At 35.6% G+C, this 19250-nt stretch overlaps 1 long non-coding RNA gene across 1 annotated transcript in view; it reads left to right on the top strand.

The window, feature by feature from the left end:
- Positions 1-211: 211 nt before the first annotated feature.
- Positions 212-19250, top strand: part of LOC135080699 (uncharacterized) — a 49574-nt gene continuing 30535 nt past the window's right edge. The window contains exons 1-2 of the long non-coding RNA XR_010259057.1: positions 212-447; positions 14337-14383. This is a non-coding gene — a long non-coding RNA (uncharacterized LOC135080699). The remainder of the gene's footprint in view (positions 448-14336; positions 14384-19250) is intronic.

Here is a 19250-nt window from a genome sequence, read left to right as displayed (position 1 = left end):
CGATGACGGAAGGTTGGCGGGAGAGGGGCGGTGCAGCTGCCGCGGTGCCGCCTGCCCTGCCGGTGCATATCATCCCCCCGGGCCCCCCGCGCCCGCGCGGCCCATTGCCAAGTTCAATGCCAAGGTCATGCGCGCCCGAGTGCGACTGCGCGCCGCAATGCAGGAGCGGCCGGCGGCAGGCGAGCCGTCAGTGCCTCACGGACGACCGCGGAACACGCCGCTTCGCGATTTTCCGCAGTCGACGCGTCCCACCGGGTCACTTGACTAAGTTCCGCAATAAAGACGCTCTGCTCCGCGACAGACGCTCGCTGGTGACCCACCGACGGTGCGGGACGCTTCCGCCGCGACACGGAATTTCGCCGGTGTACATCATGTGTGTATCTGACGACGCCCTCAGCGCCGCACCATGTATCAATTATGCAACATCACTTCAAATGTCGCAGTTCAGTAAGTATATTTTTGCATAAATCTAAAATCACCCCAAAACATCCCAGTTTCACAAAGGGGCGTGGGCCGGCTTAGACTACCCTTATGGTTTAACGATCAGTATGCTTTATTTGTACAAAAACGGAATTGGTTTTAGGGCGTCTGGTTACGTGTACCTAGTTGCGGCCATGTTTGCTCTAGACATTAGACTGTCAACATTAACTACGTGTCCTCTAGGTGACTCGGCTCTACTTGAGGTTTCTCTTATCCCAATTACGAGTATATTTGTAATATTATTATACAGTCTATTAATAAAGTAATTAGTCATTATGAAATAACTTGAATGTGAAGTGTAATCGAGTTTCGTTTCACATTTCATTGAATTTGCATAATTAGTATCCGCATTGTCGCAAAATGTTTGTCCAGGATTTAATGAATATGAAACACTTGATTTTAGGATTTGGTGCTACTGAAAAGCCTCTAAAGTTGCTTTTCGGCATGGCCCGGCCGGCTTTGGTTTCTAAGAGCCATCAAGGGCATCAACTAACCAGAAGGGCCCGGTGTGGCATGTATCCTGTTGTAGCTCGCAAAAAATGTCGATCGTACGAGTTCAAGGCAATCGGGTGATCCCAGCCGACGTCGCGTTTTTTCGCTGCCAAATGAATTCTTCGTATGATCACACTGCTTGGGCGTATGTCTACGGGCATTTAAGTACCTGTTTTTAGAATAGCACCTGCTGGTTTATTAAGTATTTAGTCGTGATAAATTTTTTATGTATGCCTTGGAAACAGGGTGCGCTACGTTGACCTAATTATTGTAGAGACGATGAGCATCGGAGAAGTTCTCTTTTTTATGCAAATAAAATCATAAAAAAATGAAATAGACGTACCCATTTAAAAATAATTACTTATAAATGCTTCGTTTCAATCAGTCAAAAATACCTTTTCAGACATAAAGCATTATTGTGTTCACGAGTGTGAATTCAATTTTTTAACAACACTTTAACATTATCATTAACTACATTCAAGGATATGATGTAATTATAATCATTAATGCTTTTTCCTTAGAAAAATTAGGTCTATTTTCTTATGAATTTTCATGAGATTTTTGCTTAATATAAGCTTTTCCCATTCCGGGATTAGAACTAGACAACTGAATGAAAATTGAATACTATGTTGCTTAAGACAGTAAATAATGATACTGGTATTTTAAACAAAGTTTAGGTACAATACTTACGTATTCATTTAGATTTATGGCACACGTTTTCCTCAATAGCCCACGAGCAACAATAGACAGTTATTAATCTTATCCTCAGTGACATGTGTGCCCAGCACAACGACAATAAAAAACTGTATTTAAATACAGAATTGGTTGGTTGAAAACTAAAACAGCTACTTACTTAAGACAATTCTTCTACATAAATCGCATGCATGCACCCTTTGGAGAACACTTTGTGAAAAGGACAATACATTCCATTTAAAAAATAAAAGTTGAAAATATTAAATTATTAGTAGACCCTGAATTTCCCTTGCGGCAGCAGTCTCATAACCACCACTTCCACCAACAAATTAGAAGACCAAATGATGCTACATATTAGATGTTTTTGCTCTTTAATATTCTTTAATACCAGCTTTAAACAAGAAGCAATGCCTCCAAATTCCAATCTTTAAGCCAATAAAACTATTCAAGCTATCTTAAGGTACACTTCAAAATCATAATGGAATCATCCTACAACTAATTAGTCATCGTAAACAGTCTTCTGTAGGAAAATTTATCCTTTTTGCTCCACTTTAAAGTCTGGATTACCCCACTTAATCCATCCGCGGGCCTCCCACGTCATGGTGTGTCATACCCTTGAACTCTACGAGCCTGTCTGAACAACAATACCGATCGCTGATACCACACCGATCTCTGCCATATAACTCATAAACATTTACATACCTGTATGCCATCGGTGAAATTCATCATGTCATACCTGTTCCAAACGTTTGTGGAAATAATCATACGCAGAACTAGGTAAATGAAGAAATAATAATAGCTTCCAGTCCGTTTTCATCAAGTTACCTAAACTGCTTTAACAGCGCTTTTGTGCTCCTAAGTAGCTAACATTAGAAAATGATCGCGAACATCTTACTCCTAATGATTTTAATTTGCCAAAGGTACCTATACAATCATCATCATGGCTGAGAAGGTCTGTCTGAAGGTTCATGCCATACCTTATGCCTATATTCAGGAGTGCTCACTCATTTGCTTATCTTGTGTGATATCAGTATAATCGGCGAAGAGATTAGTAACTAACATCTGAAACTTGAATTGGAAACGTAGAATTCCTCACTTACTTAAAATATTTTAATCAATAAATTGATCTGTTATGAGTAACATATTAGCTATTTATAAAGAACACCATCGTGCCCACCTACCTGAATTCTTGCTCGAAAACAAACGTGTTGTTCTCTTAGAAACCAATGTTGTGGATCTAAAACTGGATCTGCATCGATCTGCATGACGAGTGTTAAGTTTCGCCTTTCTCGATACTGCATCCGCTCCGTGTTTACCATTCGAAATCTGATTTCGTGCTGTTGTTTTGATGAAAATTTCACTTTGTATTGTTTGTTTGTAAGTAGAGTCCATAATATCAAAGTTCACAAAATAATCTCTGTAATTGGAATTAACGGGATCAGCTTTATCTGAAATTAGCACAAGAAAAATAAAGTATGAGCATCAAGTCTTGAGTAAAAATGAAAATATAAAACCAATTTGATACAAAAGATTGTGACGCACAAACTATTTTTTATTTCAATCTTATAAACAATTTAAAAAAGAACTAAGGCTATTGAAATTGTAGGTAAAGTCGTATTATAATTTTTTCTTTGCAATTAATGATCTTCGTATGTTAGTAAATTATGCAAATTTGTAAAGCAAGATATTGTCAGCTAAACTGGTTAAGTTTTTGTATCTTTTATTATTTTCACCTTTGAAAAATTGCACAACATTATGTGGGTATTTTCTTACATCCTCCGATATTAATTACCAATCTTTAATTTCAATCTTAAGCCTAGTATACATAATTACATATTATATGAAGCATGATTTAGTGCAATATAGACAAAGTTTCTTTAAAGATTGGTCTGTATCTTAAAAATATTAAGTTTTTGAAGTTACATTAATAGGTAAACTGGTCAAATAATTTGACTGGATATTTTGAATCCCTTTAATTCCAGCACATTCCTGAAAAACAACTTAAAACACTCAATAATCTCTATCAAATAAAAAGCCGGTTATTGGTTGAATTTTATTATTTAGTCGCAAGTTTCATTATTTTTCTTGGATGTAGAGTCATACTTGAGCCTATTTACTTCCCCATGTGTTCACATATTGCTATCAGCTGACGGCGCGTCAACTTGACAGCGTCACCACATGGCCGCCAAAATGGCCGCCCATTTGTTTATTTACAATTGTTACACTAGCTTAGCAAGGTTGAATTGTTTAACCGGTTTATCTTTTTGGAACCTTGAAGATGATTTTGGCTGAAATATTCGGAACAATTGATATAATAGTAATTTAAGTATGTCCTTTGTTTTGTCACCTTTTGCACTGGAACTCCTCCTATGTTCTTCTGACAAATTCGTAATGGGTCCAATGAAAGTTTAACTTTCCCCCGGGACAAACTTGACCTTCATTGGTTGGGTTTTTATTGGCGGTCAAGCTGTAGATCCTGCCTACACAGGAGTTGCAGCGGTGGGAACAAGAGGTGGGAATAGTCCGTTAGTGTTTTAAGATAATACAATGTATCGCACACGGCGTCGGTATACGAACCACGTGCGGCTCGTGTGATAGTGCCGATAATAAATAAACAATGAGTTCTGCCAAAGCGTGTTTGTCCCCACGTGCCAGCGTGACGTCACTTATGCACTAACGAGTGCTGACGACTTGTCTATGGAATTAAAATTTTGCAAAAATCAGTTTTTCCAACAATACAGTACCTACTATTTATTAAGGAAGGAAAACCTGTTATTTGCCATAATTTTGGTTTTAATTTCAGAAAAAGGCTATTGCTTTTCTTAGAGAATAAATAAATAAAAAGCATCTATTAGAACTATATAAGGTTTCTGGTAACCTTGATGTGCCAGCATCGTTCGCTTTTACACTCTCTGTCTTTTTTTAAGTGTTTAATTAATACAATCAATAAAACCGAATGCCAATTTATTTACGATTTAAATAAAGAAATGTATAAATTAACAAAAACTTGTTTTGATTTACCACGCGTATATGTATTTATGCCTACTATTTACATTGGCGTGAGTCATCATCACATAGTGTGATAAGGAAACCGAATCATATGTGGGTGGCCTGTGCATTTATTTCTTTTCCCCATAAAAGTCTGCTTTTTTTTCATTATGTGGATAGTTCTTAGAAAACATACTCTCTTTTACGGAGACTCATAGAACAAAGTAAATGAATGTACATAGATAGCTGATACCCAAGTAGATAGGGCTTAGCTAGATTACCTACTTGGCTGGTTAAAAATCTAATAAGATTCGATGGCATTTCAGAATTTATTGATCTGCCTATTTTTTTGAACAAGCATTCATTTAAGTGAGTTTTCCAGAAAATATGCTTTGTCACTCTTCTCTTGATATAATTTACAATTTCGTATTACAATTTTTCTCTGTTTCTGTCTTTATGCAAGGAATCGCTTACATTTCTTTCTTTTCTCACCGATATTAATTAGTAGGTACTCCATGGTTTTGTTACGTCGTGTACATTCTGTAAAACTAAGAAGTCGCTTTTAGAAATATAATAACCCAAGATTTTTATCAATATTCTGAATTAAAATATTTGAAAGACATTAATGCAGCACATACGTGTCTCATAAATTAATGCAGGTGTTCTCATATTTTTGGCAAAATCCCAATCCATTACGCTGGCGCCTGCTGTATAGTGTGATGAATGCACAAAATATAGGTACTTACACAATAATAGCTAGGATTTGCTGAAGCCGATATATCAAATAAATAACTCTTTAATAAGCACACTGTACAGTTTGCTATGTAGGTATGTACTTTGTAAAGTTTTGAATGATATAAATCAATCAGAATTTTATTAAGCGTGATAAAGTTTCATTAGCTAAAAAGATGATAACAGTCTGTTCTTTTTGTTAAGAAATTCAGTTAGTTACTCATAATAAACAATGTGACTGTATTTGAGAAGCTTAGGTACAGCTTAACATAAAATTCGAAGAAATAGGTAGGTACCGACTTAATGCTACCGCACATTTCTCTATTGACTTTATGATCAATGCACTACACATGCATCATAAATAAGTACCTGACTATTGCACATGCTAGTTCAACGACAATGTAGCCTTGTTTTACCGTCTGCTTCATACTTATTACGTTTCATATTAGTGCAATATTGTCTCATTCCGAACAATATTGCATCATCTAGAGTTCTAGACATTTTAATCAGCAAGGAAAGTTCCTTTACATTATTTTGCGTAACGTAAAAGAAGGCAGATAAGTTAGTAGTAATTTATTATCTGTTTTTGTTACAACTGATGTGACATTTACCTACCAATATAAAAACAGTAAACACAAACATCTTTTAAGCATGTAGTTATTTGTAGTTTTTGCAAGTAAATTGCTGGCACAGTACAAGAAGTAATTTTCTATTCTTATTTTGATTATAAATTATTTTTCTACATAGGTAAGAATTTGATAGTGAAGAATGCACCACAACAAAATTAACAATAGGGTGACCAAAACAAGGGATAAGCAAAAGGATGTTACGTCACCAGACCACAAAATAAAAAGAAGAATGTGAAAACAAATTAAAACAGAAAAACTGAACCCCGCTGCGCACATTTAGGCCCCAGAAGGTCGTAATGGTCATAGTGACACGACAAATGCACATGCATTGAAAACATCATTTCTGCAGCCTGCGTCGCAATACCGGTAGCCTTGAGTATCCCGATCGTTGAGTCAGAGGGTATCCGAAACATTCTGTGTGATACGCGAGATACCAATGCATTTTAACCCAAACTCCCATATACATGCGAATCGGTTTATGGTGGCGATTTTCCTGTTGATGTAATAGGACATGGTTAATTCTTTTGTTTTTTTAAGAAAAAGTAATAATTTATGATTGATGATAATAATAAACAATTCTTAGAATGCTTCTTAGGTAAAAAGTGAAGTCTACGATTTGTAAGATAATAAAGGAATAGTATTTTTTATGAGAAAATGCCGTCTCTACTCTACCCTTGTTACTGGCGGACTCATATTTCTACCTTTTTAAAATTTGAAGTTTCTATAATTTAAAAAATACGAGTCTTTTGGGTTGCATTACTTCACATTATTTTCGTAAAAATATCCACTGATTCGAAGGATAACTTCTTAAAAGTCACCACGAGGCAAAAAGGAGCAATTTTGTATTGTTTAAACATTGTGACCGCAAATAAATCATACGTAAGTAACAGAAGTGACATCCACATAACAAACAATCATCTATCGACTCGTCTCAAACAAATACTTGCGCTAGTATTGTTTAAGTCGAAGACTTAATATAATAAGCATGGTACGTATACATTATACCTACTATATTTTATATATGCATGGTACGGATGTCACGTACCTCGCGGCAGTTTCCACTTTTAGTCCAAACCAAACGCCACACATGCTTATGTACCAGTGATAATAAATTCCATCATTAATCAATCAGTGTGTGCGTACACGCACCCACACATGGACGTGCACCCTTTCTATACTTACATAGAGGGTCACCATGGGTAATGAGATTTTATGGAAATGTTATTTTAATTAACTGGGTGGCTGGGCATTGGCTACACATGCAGTTACTTCTGTTGACCGTTTAAATAATAAAGTAAATTTTTTTTCGCTGAGCGGGCGCCTTTTCAGCATGGCTCAGTAATTTAACCTCTGTACATGTGTATGCACTTAAATGTTAATGCTGAATAAAGGTATTCTATTATATTCTATTCTAAAAGACATTATATTTAATAGTAACATTTATGACCAGCTGATTAGGTAAATACAAATGTGAATCTGCTTTTTCTAACACAAACAAAAAAATTCTTACTAAACATAGCACACAGTATAGAGTTACGTACCTATTTATAATTTATAGCTCCTTATTCACTGAAAATCGAATCAAAAAATCAATTTTAATAATCTATTTCAAACAAAGAGCCAAGTAACAGAGTGACATCAATCCTCCTAGCGACAATAGTGACGTAATATACGCAACACGTAACAGTCCCCCTTTTTCTGTCGAGCGTGCCACCCTACGCGTACGCCGACATAAGCGCTTGGCTGTGTGCAAGCTGCGTTTGTGTGCGTTTGGCGAATGCAGCTTGCGCTTTGCACATGCGCGGTGGAGGGGGCACGGCCAGGGTCGCGAGGCCTTGAGAGCGCCTAGCAACAGAACACTCATTTATTTCTGTTTCTCGTCTCCACGTAGGGCTGCGATTGGGCCGGATGTATACAATTTTTCGGCGGGAAATTGCTATGGTCGGCCCCGGCCATTGTTGTCGAGGTAGCCGTCTGGGAATATAAAGAAAAAAATGACGGCGTAATTGATAGATGCTCAGTTTTTTTTTTGTTGAAAGCTATGGTTCGGTTATTGTTACCATTAGGTAACGCTCTTATAACGTGTAACTTGGATTATTTGAATTATGAAAGCCAATTTTTAGGGCTCTCCCAAGTTAGATATTTGGGTTAAGTTTTATTGTTACGTGTACTGAAAATACACATCCTATGGTAGAAATTCTTTCTAGTATAGACTTTATCGTTAATAAACCGTCAAGCGTCATCCTTTAGGATTTCAGGAGGGAACATCTAAGATTATACTTGTTTAACCGGTTCCTTGGATTTTTTGTATGAAACTGGTTTTTTACAATTTTATTGTTCCAAATTCGAAAGGTTTAGATAGCGGTTAATCAACTAGGTACAGACTGATATGTAGAGGTCGCTGGTTCATTCCCCGTTTAGTACCTATTTATGTTATTCAGTGCAAGAACATTGGTCATAATTGTTTTTTTTTTCACCATACATAAGGATGTATCTTTTTACTTTGTCAATTGTTTTGTAGAGTTTGGGAGTAGAAGGCGCGCGTTTAACAAAAAAGTTTTCATTGTTGGGCGACCCTAGTGCTAGAGATGCAGTTTAAGGAGTTGAGTTTTATGGAGTCAAAGTGGCGTTGCTGGTCACATACCTACCTTTTGACCTTTGCATCCTACCTAGGTAGGTACTTATTTACCAGCATTAAATTGTTTATCATCCTTGTTCATCTTTACGGCATGGTTTGTCTAAATGTCAGTTAGTTCAGCTCTTTTCGTTTTAAAACGTAAAAAGTTAGAACTACACTAGATTGGAATCGAAAAAGTTTTAATGGGACATCCTGCAAATGTAGAAATTAATACACATATTTTATGAACTAAATAGGTAGGATTTTTTTTCACTTTTAATTACTTACTGTAATTATGATACAGTAAATAATTCATGTTAAATGTAGAGCCAGCCTAAATTGTATTTAGTTATAAAATTAATGTCAACTTGATTGGACTTGTAGAGAAAATATTAAGCTCGTTTAATAAATTACAAGATAATTCGCATAAATAGGGAGTCAAATCGAAATAATTGATCTGAATTTGCAATTTAGAATCTTTTGTTTGAAAGTTATAAAATGCTACCACTTTTCACTTCGGAGCTGAAATATTTGCTTGGACCGCGTCCAGAATAGCACGTGGCAACTCCACATATGCAAAGAAGTAAGTTCTTTTGTGTCAGCTATAGTTTTTATTATGCAAACAACGACTCTATGATGCCAGATTGAAAAATAACTTCGGGTACAAAGTCGCTATACTCTTTATTTCTTTTAAAAATGTTGTGCTTGTAGTATCTCTATCTTGGGGAATGATTCCCATTTAGACTTTCTTTTTAGGCCTACCTCCTACACTTGATACGTAACTCCCACATATGTAGAGTATATGTATAGGAAAAAACATTTTTTTACTGTATAATATTTTTTATATTTTATTTTCAATGATACAGCTAACCATGCGTAGGAAAATAAAGTCATTATTACTAATTATATTCGCTCCCCATAAATTATCTTAGTGCAAGCAAGAATACTGGTTAAAATAAACATGCAAACACATTGCATTTAATCGTATTGAATCTGAAAACATTTACGTGCAAACAATGTTGTCTCTACCCTATTCTTGTGTTTAATAAAGTGCAGTATAGTATTTCAAGGTTAACCATAGCAGGTAGAGTTTGTAGAACCAAATCGAGTGATATCACTGCATCTTTGCGCGGCTTGCATACAAATTGCACACAATTTGACTGCAGCGATGCGTCTGGTGCAATCTCACCCATCAATGTAAGAAGCATATATTTTAAATGCAAAATATTCGTGGGAATATTGTGTTATTAAAATAGACTTCGCACTGCAAGTTTTCAAAGCTCGTCTACAAAGTTGCAGCATGTTTCTTTAAAGCTTTTCTAAATAAGTAAATAAGATTCGCTTGGTGGGTACAACTGTACTCGTCAATATTAGAAGACATTTTCCATTTCATTAATGTTACTTATTAATTAATACATTTTTATATTTTCAAGCTGTCAAAGGCAGTATGATTAATATCTGCCCTAGGAAACTTGTGAACTTTTCCATTCCCTTCTTTTGATTAAAGATATTGTGTGACATACAAAGTAAATGTGATAGAGAAAAATGGTTTAGCTCAAGAGTGATATTTACAAAAAAATTAAACGTAAACGTATACAAATGCTAACGTATGTCCGTTTTTTACATGTCTTTATCTAAAACAGGAGCCGCACCTGTCTGGGAAAAAAACAAGGTCATATAAGCGACGCAAAAACTAAAAGAACTGAAATGCTGAAAAAAGGACAACAGTATCAAGATAGAAAATGAAACAATTCCTCAAAGAGCAGCACATTTTAGCTTTCATATTGAATCAGCCGGACCCATTTCATCATCTGAGTTAGTAACTAATATTAATCCTAGTCACGGGCATGACGTCCTTTACCGACCGCAGGTCCAAAGGTATCGGATGACCAGGGTCGGGCGTCTCGTGCTATTAATTACACACAATTGACATACACACAATGTAACGTCGAGCTGAGTACGAGTGCTGTAATATGACGTTTCGTAGCTTCCGTGTTGTATGCATCGCTGATAACGTGATGTGTGAAGGACTCCAAATATTGCATCGTATAGCTATAGATGAACTACACTGAACTGTCCCACCAAACACACTATCGGGAGAGCGCCACCATCGTTCCACTATACAGGGTGGAAACGATAAGTGATCTCACTCAATTATTTCTAAACTACACAAGATATCAAAAAACCAGTTATTGATCCTGAAAGTGCTTCATGAGATCTATCAAACGGTATCAACAATAGGTTACAGAAGAATAAACTGGATCTATCAAAAAATTCAATATTTCCAGCTTCCAAGAAACTGTTGTTTTTCTTTTCATTAGGTTCTTTTATGACGTATTCTTCGGACGTCATGGGAATATTTTAGAATAGGTAAGGGTTGACTGGTCTATATTTTCAGGATTTTAGCTAAACGAGCTTAATAGTTTCTAAAAGGCTGTAGTAACTAGTGTTGGTAACCAATAAAATTGTTCCTACCTAAAGCTGTCGATTTTTCCAAGTGAATAAATTCATACACGTGCGCACTCGAATAATTCATATTGAATATAATGAGCTCAGTGAATTTTGTTTGCGACATGGAATATGCCAATACATTTTCCTTTTTGGTACGTAGGGGTTTTCATGATAACAGAATTACTTAGAAATCCATTGCCTAATACAATTTGTTCCCGGGAAATTTGAAAAATATATTTCAGAGCGTAGGTGGAAATTATAAATAACCTTTAGAATATGAGCTCCTCCGGGATGACCTACATTCAGTAAATCAATTTTGCTGGGTTGTATGTATATCCTAGGCTTCCAGGCTTCCCGGGCTTGCCCTTTGACATTATGCTGCGTAGGCGAGCTGGCGCATGCGCCTTGCCCGGGACCTTCCCGCCTCCCCACTTCCCCACCTCCCCGTTTAACCTTCATGGGGAGAATACCTCCCTGAGCGTGGGCAGATGACGCAAAACTTGGTCCTTGCCGATCGCAGGGGTTATTTTTAGACCGAGAATTTGCTTACAGCCCAGAATAATAATGGGATACTTCCCGTCCGACCAGAATTAGACATTGACTTATGGCTTATCATCATGCATCATTAATTAAAAGAACAACAAGGTGTGTTGTTTTTTCGCAATAATGAAATAAGACTAAGTAAAGTATGTTCGAAGTTGGAATACGACCTCTATCATGTGACGGCACCGTTTCCAAGTCTTTCTGCACACGAACAAAAACATATTTGTCGTTTTTTTACTGCAAATGAGACTCGAATTATAGTCATTGAAGTTGGTAAGGTTACACCGATAGCAAGGTTTTTCTACCTCAACAGCGTGACGTCAAATAGTACTTATTGATAAACTATCGTGTACACAGACTCACACACGCATATTATACTCTGTTATGTAACATTTGAAAACGTGATGTACTTGTACGTCTGACGGATGTACATTATAGAGTGAATATTTTATATTATCTTTACATCATAGATAATTTTAATCTGGAAATTCCAATTCGAATTTACATATCCATCATTCTCTCTAGTCTAGTTCCTGTATGTATGTGCTCAGTGCTTCATCATCATCATTTCAGCCATAGGACGTCCACTGCTGAACATAGGCCTCCCCCAATGACCTCCACATCGCACGGTTGGTAGAGGCCTGCATCCAGCGCCTTCCTCACAGCTCAGTGCTTTTAACTGTTTTGCGATTTGCAACTAAATCTGACCAGAAAAATCAGAAGAGACCTCTAAAACAAATACATCACGGACAAAACTTTTAATGACGCGCAATCTCGTGACTACTAATAATAATTACTAATTATAGTCGTATGGTCTTTCCGGTGAACAAAATAGCTTCATTGGCATCACTTGAAACCCACTATCATCAAAACACGTCACATAATGTACTAACAGTAGAGCATGATCAGAATACTTATCAACACAACGTAAACCCTAGATCCTATATCGAAGTTGCCCAGATTTTCACTTAATGTAGAGTTATATCAGGGGTACCACTATTTTGTCATCATTTATTACAAATATCAAAGCAACAAAAACGGTATTGTGGAAGTGTATACCTAATGTGACTTCTCTCACGTCTCTTTGCTAGTACTGCAACTCCTGTGGAGCCAGAAAAAAAGGTGACTGACTGACTGACTGACATAGTAATCTATCAACGCACTGCCCAAACCACGGATGGATCGGGCTGAAATTTGGCATGCAGCCTAGGTACCTAAATGTCATGACGTAGGCATCCGCTAAGAAAGGATTTTACGAAACTCCACCCTTAAGGGGGTAAAACGGGATCCACGCGTACGAAGTCGCTAATAAAACTCATCAAGGGAAGTGTTACGCTACTATTGATTGATGTTTACGTTCCAAAATTCCGTATGCAGCTTACAACCAACACACCATTTAAATTGCTAATTAAATCCACCCACGAAACTGCAAGTGGAGCTGCATGCCACGTCACTGCCATAAACTATAAATTCGACTCAGAAACGTGCGAGTGATGTGGCATGACGTCACTGCGCGTGACTCACTGCCCGTTTTCCGCTGGAGAGCATCTCAAGGACTTGTGCTTCATACATGCTATTGTTTGTTATTTACCTATGGACGGACTGTGGTTGCTATGTAATAGAGCGATCTGAGCCATCGGTACGTAGGTATATACAAGTAATCCACTTGACAATCTTGGTAGCTACGACACGAGTTATATGCATTTAAAAGAAACTTTGCATCGCGTGGTTATCATAAAATTACAAGATAACTTAAAAATTCATAAAAATACTCATTTATTTTTGCAAATAGGCTTTTATAAAGCACTTTTACACTTACAACCTACTGTTTGAGTTTCCTTAACAGCCAAACTTAGATCCTGGCTATACAGGAGTTTCAGTGGTGGGAAAGCTAGGTGGATTAATTCCAGAAAAGCAAACTAGGTATTACTGACTGAAATAAAAGTTATGAAGTTTTACCCTGAAAATTTTACCCGTACAGAACTAAACTTGTATAGGAACGTACCATTGCAAAATACATACTGAGAAGATAATAATATTACTCCTTCAATTTCTACAATTCTGTGTTTCAGCCTAACAATAAATCGCTGTTACTACGAAGCTTCATTTTGGGAAAGAAGGGCTTACTGGCAAATATTAATCATAATAATTTATTCATTCATAAACATTCATATTGTCAAGATAAATTAAGGCTGTTAAACAAGTAGAACACTGTTTAAATATTCATAACTTAGGTATACGAAAATCATTGAAGCGGTTATTTCTGAATAACTCACTCATAGCTAATAGTTGTAACATCCAAAACAACAAATTACATATTCCATGTAAAGTAGGTAATTACAAAGTAATTTTGAGTGCCTTGAAGATAATGATTATGTAATTATATTATTAAGATCGGATTTTCTAAGTATAATAAGTTCCTGTGTTAGATATTTTTTCAATTAAGTAGTTAATAATGCTGAAAATGTATCTACAGTTATTAGACACCTAGGCTGCCCCTATATGGGGGTTTTTCTTGATGTTGATTAATTAAAGGCTTTTACACTGTATTTAATTTAAGTTTCTGAACTCTACATTTCTGATTCAATTTGAAAGAGACAATGGATTTGCCGAGCAAGTAACATACAAATACGTAATGTTAACTAATATGTAATACAAAACAATAATCTTTATAAATAAACAAAAATTAACTATTCTATTTATCTTTCCAGATAAGGCTGAGAAAAGAGTCTAGACCAGAAGACATTATTGCAAAACCGTAAGTAGAATCTTTATTTTGTAAACAATCTCCCTTATTGCAAGCAAAATAAGAGTGCATTTTGCTGTGCAATCACACTTGATATGCCAGTTTTACATAGTGGTTATAAATAAAAACAATAACAAACATGCCATATAATGTAACACGATAATTTACTGATAGGTACTGTAATGACATTCGGTATGTGCATTTAGTACTCGATAGGTTATCTCTCTTCTGACAGTATTTCCTGAATGATAACGATGATAAGATGCAGTTAATGTAGTGTGAGTTGATAGCAAATTACGTTATTGCAAAGTGCCTTTTAAGATGAAGATGTATGCGCCACCATCATCATTCTAATATAATATATTACTATAGATTGAGGTCTTCAAACATAATACCTCTTATACCTCATAGCTATTTATTTGGTAGGTACCTACCTACCAAATAAATAAATTACACTCAGTTCTTTTAAACTTCAAGCTAAAATTTAAAGTAATCATAAATCATCAAAAAATGAAGCGTACCCATTGATAGACAGACACATAGTAGAATATCATTTCATTAACAGATCTGAAACTTTATTTGTAGTGTTCTTCAACTAAAATCCGACACAAAAACCTTCAGAACGTTAGCTCTATCCACCACTCCTCCATAAGCCACTATTCCGCATATCACAATACGAATGTACTTTCAATTATACTATGAATTAATATTAATATGTATATTTAATTTGCGCTCTACATTTATACATAATTATAATGGGAGTTATATTAAGTAAGTAACTCGTGCGCAATTTTATTTTCATGAAATCACTTGATAGGTGCAATATAATACATACTACTGATTACAATATTCACGCCCACAATGCCTCATTGATGTCATAATATTATACTTATTACTTTGTTTAAACCTATATTTATTAGAGTTAATAGTGACTTCACAATATCAATCTATCGGATAGATTCTGTTGTAGTATATTGTGTAGAGTCCCTGAGAAGTTTTCCTAGAAGTCGCATTATTTGTCCCAGAAAATAAGCAATAAGTCTGGGTTGCACCATCTTACTATAGTAACAAATGTCAAAAATATGCTTCTTATTAAAAACACCGGTTACTGTACTTTAAATTGCGGTTAAACTAGGTGGTTCAACTCATCCTAAGATGTATAACTTGACGAAATAAAGGTAGATGGTAGAGCATCTTCTCCTTAATCTGTGTTCTAGTCAAAATACAAATAAACTAATCGATCGAATAGGAAAGAAATGCATTAGGTTTTTCTCTAGCTAAGCTAACACTTAATCCAAAGGTTCCATTCAAAGTTACATTACTATCATCAATAAAGGTGAAAACATTATCAAAAAGTCAACACTAGCTTGATCTAGATCCACTAAACACAAACAAATGAGAGGTCATAATGTTTGTTCCGAGCTACAAAATTGGTTGTTATGAAAACAAAATGAGTCACACGCACATTTATATCGTTTTTATAGTATCAGCCAGTACTACTGAATATTCTGTGGTATCAGGCCGTTCCGCATTAACATTTCATAAATGGCGTTTTTTGCACGCCATTATTGTTGTAAGTGATTAATATAATTAGCGTTGATTAAGCATCGCATTATTCTACTTAAAAGATTACAAATCTTAATTCACTGTCATTTATAATGTGTCCAGCCTCTTAAAATATCACAGCATTTGCGGTAAGCATCTAAATAGACATAAAAATAATGTAATAGACCAGTTTTTGGAAATATAATGTAAGATAGAGTTAAAAGTTTATCAGTAACAGTAGAAGCTCTACTGTAGAGCTTTGCTTTAACTGTAACAAATTGACAATATTGTGAATGACATTTTCTAATAAGAAAACCCTACACATAATGAAATCCACTGAAATAAACGTCCAAATTCCCTAAATAATCAAATCATGCATAATTCATCATTAAACAACCATATTCAAAATATTCCAACGGCATAAATCTACCTATTAGAATTTGCCTTTAATGCTCGTTTTCACCATCAATCCCTAATTTAAAAAAACCTGTTAGGTATGGGTAACACCAAGGGTTACTTAAAATTAGGGATTGATGGTGAAAACGGTTGTAAGTGTTATAAAAAACTACCTAAATCTGCCTAGCCGGTTACACCTTACACGTATTGAATATAAATAACGTGTCAAAATTTCGTCAAGCACGTATCCCTTACCTACATCAATCGAGCTACCGTGCAGACAGAGCTCGGGCTCGCGTGCAAGCAGCTGTTCAAGGTGCTCGGTCAAGGTCAGAGGGTGGCTTAACCCAGAACCCCATGCTTGGTACTACACGCGAACACAGAGGGCGCTGTGCGAAAACATGACGTAAATTGCAGATAAAGAATAAAAATGAAACTAAAAAGTTGCAGATTAAAAATGAAACAAGTTTTAGGTATTAATGTTTTGTGTTAACCTACCTACGTGATTATTAGTTTGATTACCTATTGTTTATGTGTGTCTGGTGCGGGCTCTATGAAAATGATGTTGGTATTATTTAATTTACTAGTTTTTCAGCCTCACTAGGTTACTAAATAACATTAATTTACGTTATTCAAAATCTTTAATAGAATACCTAGAGCTTTTATAGTTATTAATTACTAAGCATATTAATTGGGTTTCCCTTAGTGAATTACAAAAATGTAGAGTTGTTTTATATTCTGTTTCAATTCAATAAAAATGTTTTATGTTGTACTCAATAAATGTATACCTACTCTTAGGCTGGGTTGCACCATCTTACTTTGACTGAAAAATCTGTCAAACTCCATACAAAATACACCAGTTATCGTTATAGTCACGGTTAAAGTTAGGTGGTGCAACTCAGCCTTAGAAACATGTTAAACTTATTATTAATTGCCAAATTAGATTAACGCAATCCTTAAAAACTCTGTATTCTGTGACGAAATATTCATCTAAGTCTTATTTATTACTGCAAGCTCTATGTAAAACCTGTGGTAAAACCTTTAGAAAAATCACTTTATTATGTGTGTTTTGTGTTATTAGAAAGTAGATAAAACGTATTATGCATTGTAATTTATACTAATAGTAAGTACCTACCCAGCTACGTGACTACAAGTAGGTACATTACATTGTTTTGTAAAAAACACGAGTAGATACCAAACCTGAAAACTAATGCTGTTGCCAGAGCCATCTATTAGCGGATCTTGAAACGCCATCGGCGTTGCTTACTAACATCAGCTGTTGGATGCGTGTGAAGTGAGTTCGAGCTCTGCTCCATAGATGTCTCTGTACGTTCGAAACGAAACTGAAACAAAACCTTACTTTGTATTCAATGAGGGTTTTCGCGATTGAAAAATCCGCCAGATGGCAATACGTAGACGCGAGGTCCAAATGCTGCATGATTGGTTATTTTTGATATGACATTGACAGATATGTCAAAATCCATATTGCCATCTGGCGGATTTTTCAATCGCGAAAACCCTCATTGATTTATTATTAGTATATCTGTTTATTGATCTGTTTCAATTATTTAAGAAAAAAATCGTTAAACTGAAAAAAGGTAAACTGACAAAAAATGCCTTCAAGGCATTAAGTTCGCTCTATGTACCAATTAAATGGCTTTACAGCTTATATAAATGTAAAATAAATGTTTTTTTACCTCCAATAAAATACTCAATCAACTGCTGGAACCAAAAGTATGAAGAAAAGAAAACAACTCTACAAACCCTGAAAACTCCCAACGAGAAGACAAAAAGAAGTTAGAAGATTCTAAGAAGAAAGAAGATCGGACTATCGAACGACCGGGTGCCACGCTGTGCTCTCTCGGGATTTGTGCGAGTGAACACAGCTGGTGGTATCTCAGTTGTTCCCTAGTTCTCCCACTCGCCTCAAGACGAAGATCTGTTGATCCTGACTTCACTTAGCTGATAGAAGCTACCAGCCGTTGTAAGAAGACTGAAGTTTCTAGAAGACAAATCAAGTGACATCTGATGACATGTTTACATTAAGAGTCAATTTTTCAATCATTTAGAATTTTAGATTCATCATTTAAGTTTTAGCTAAACAATAGTTTTACAGCTTTTGTGGTGAAAATATGTCAAAAACTTCAAGTGATTGAAAAATTCCCTGTTATGCATTTACCTACCCTACTACATAGTATTTTGTGGACTTAATTCTTAGGCTGAGTTGCACCATAACGATTACCAGTGCTTTTTGTATAGGGTTTGACACTTTTTTGACGTTTGTTAAAGTAAGATGGTGTAACCTAGCCTAAGCTTTTTTTTAATATGACTTTCGACTATGCTATTTTCTATAGAGGAGCATATTTACAATTTATATAGGTACTCTTGAATATGTAGTTACTTCCAATCAACTAAAGTATTATTTCCTTGCTGCAACTGCACTATGAGTCACGTAAGGAAGATTATGAATGAATTTACATTGAATAATTATAATATTAAATCATTGTCTTATCACTTTTTCATACCATTAATAGCTGCATTAATATTACTTAGTCTTGCGTGCGTGTACTTATTATTATTCTGCAGTTACGCACGGTGCATACAGGTTGTAAGGACATATCATATCAGTCTCTAAGTACATTTTTATTGAAAAACTAGCGGCCGTCGCGATTTCGTTTGCGTGGATCCCGTTTTAACCCCCTAGGGGTGAGTTTCGTAAAATCCGTTCTACCTAAGTGAGCACCTACTTTCTAAAAGAAACTTGAGACTACTAGCACTTGTACATAATGCACATTACTGAGATTTTGTAATGAGTGAGTCAGTCAGTCAATCAGTGACCTTTCGCTTTTATAAATAGGTATAAAAGATAACACTTATTACAACTCTAAAAGAAACTACGATGATGCCACAATCTTTTCTATGGTACATAATAATAAAA

The sequence above is a fragment of the Ostrinia nubilalis genome, chromosome 18 (assembly GCF_963855985.1).
Source record: "Ostrinia nubilalis chromosome 18, ilOstNubi1.1, whole genome shotgun sequence".
Lineage (NCBI taxonomy): Eukaryota > Metazoa > Arthropoda > Insecta > Lepidoptera > Crambidae > Ostrinia > Ostrinia nubilalis.
This window is presented reverse-complemented; position numbering and strand designations above follow the sequence as displayed.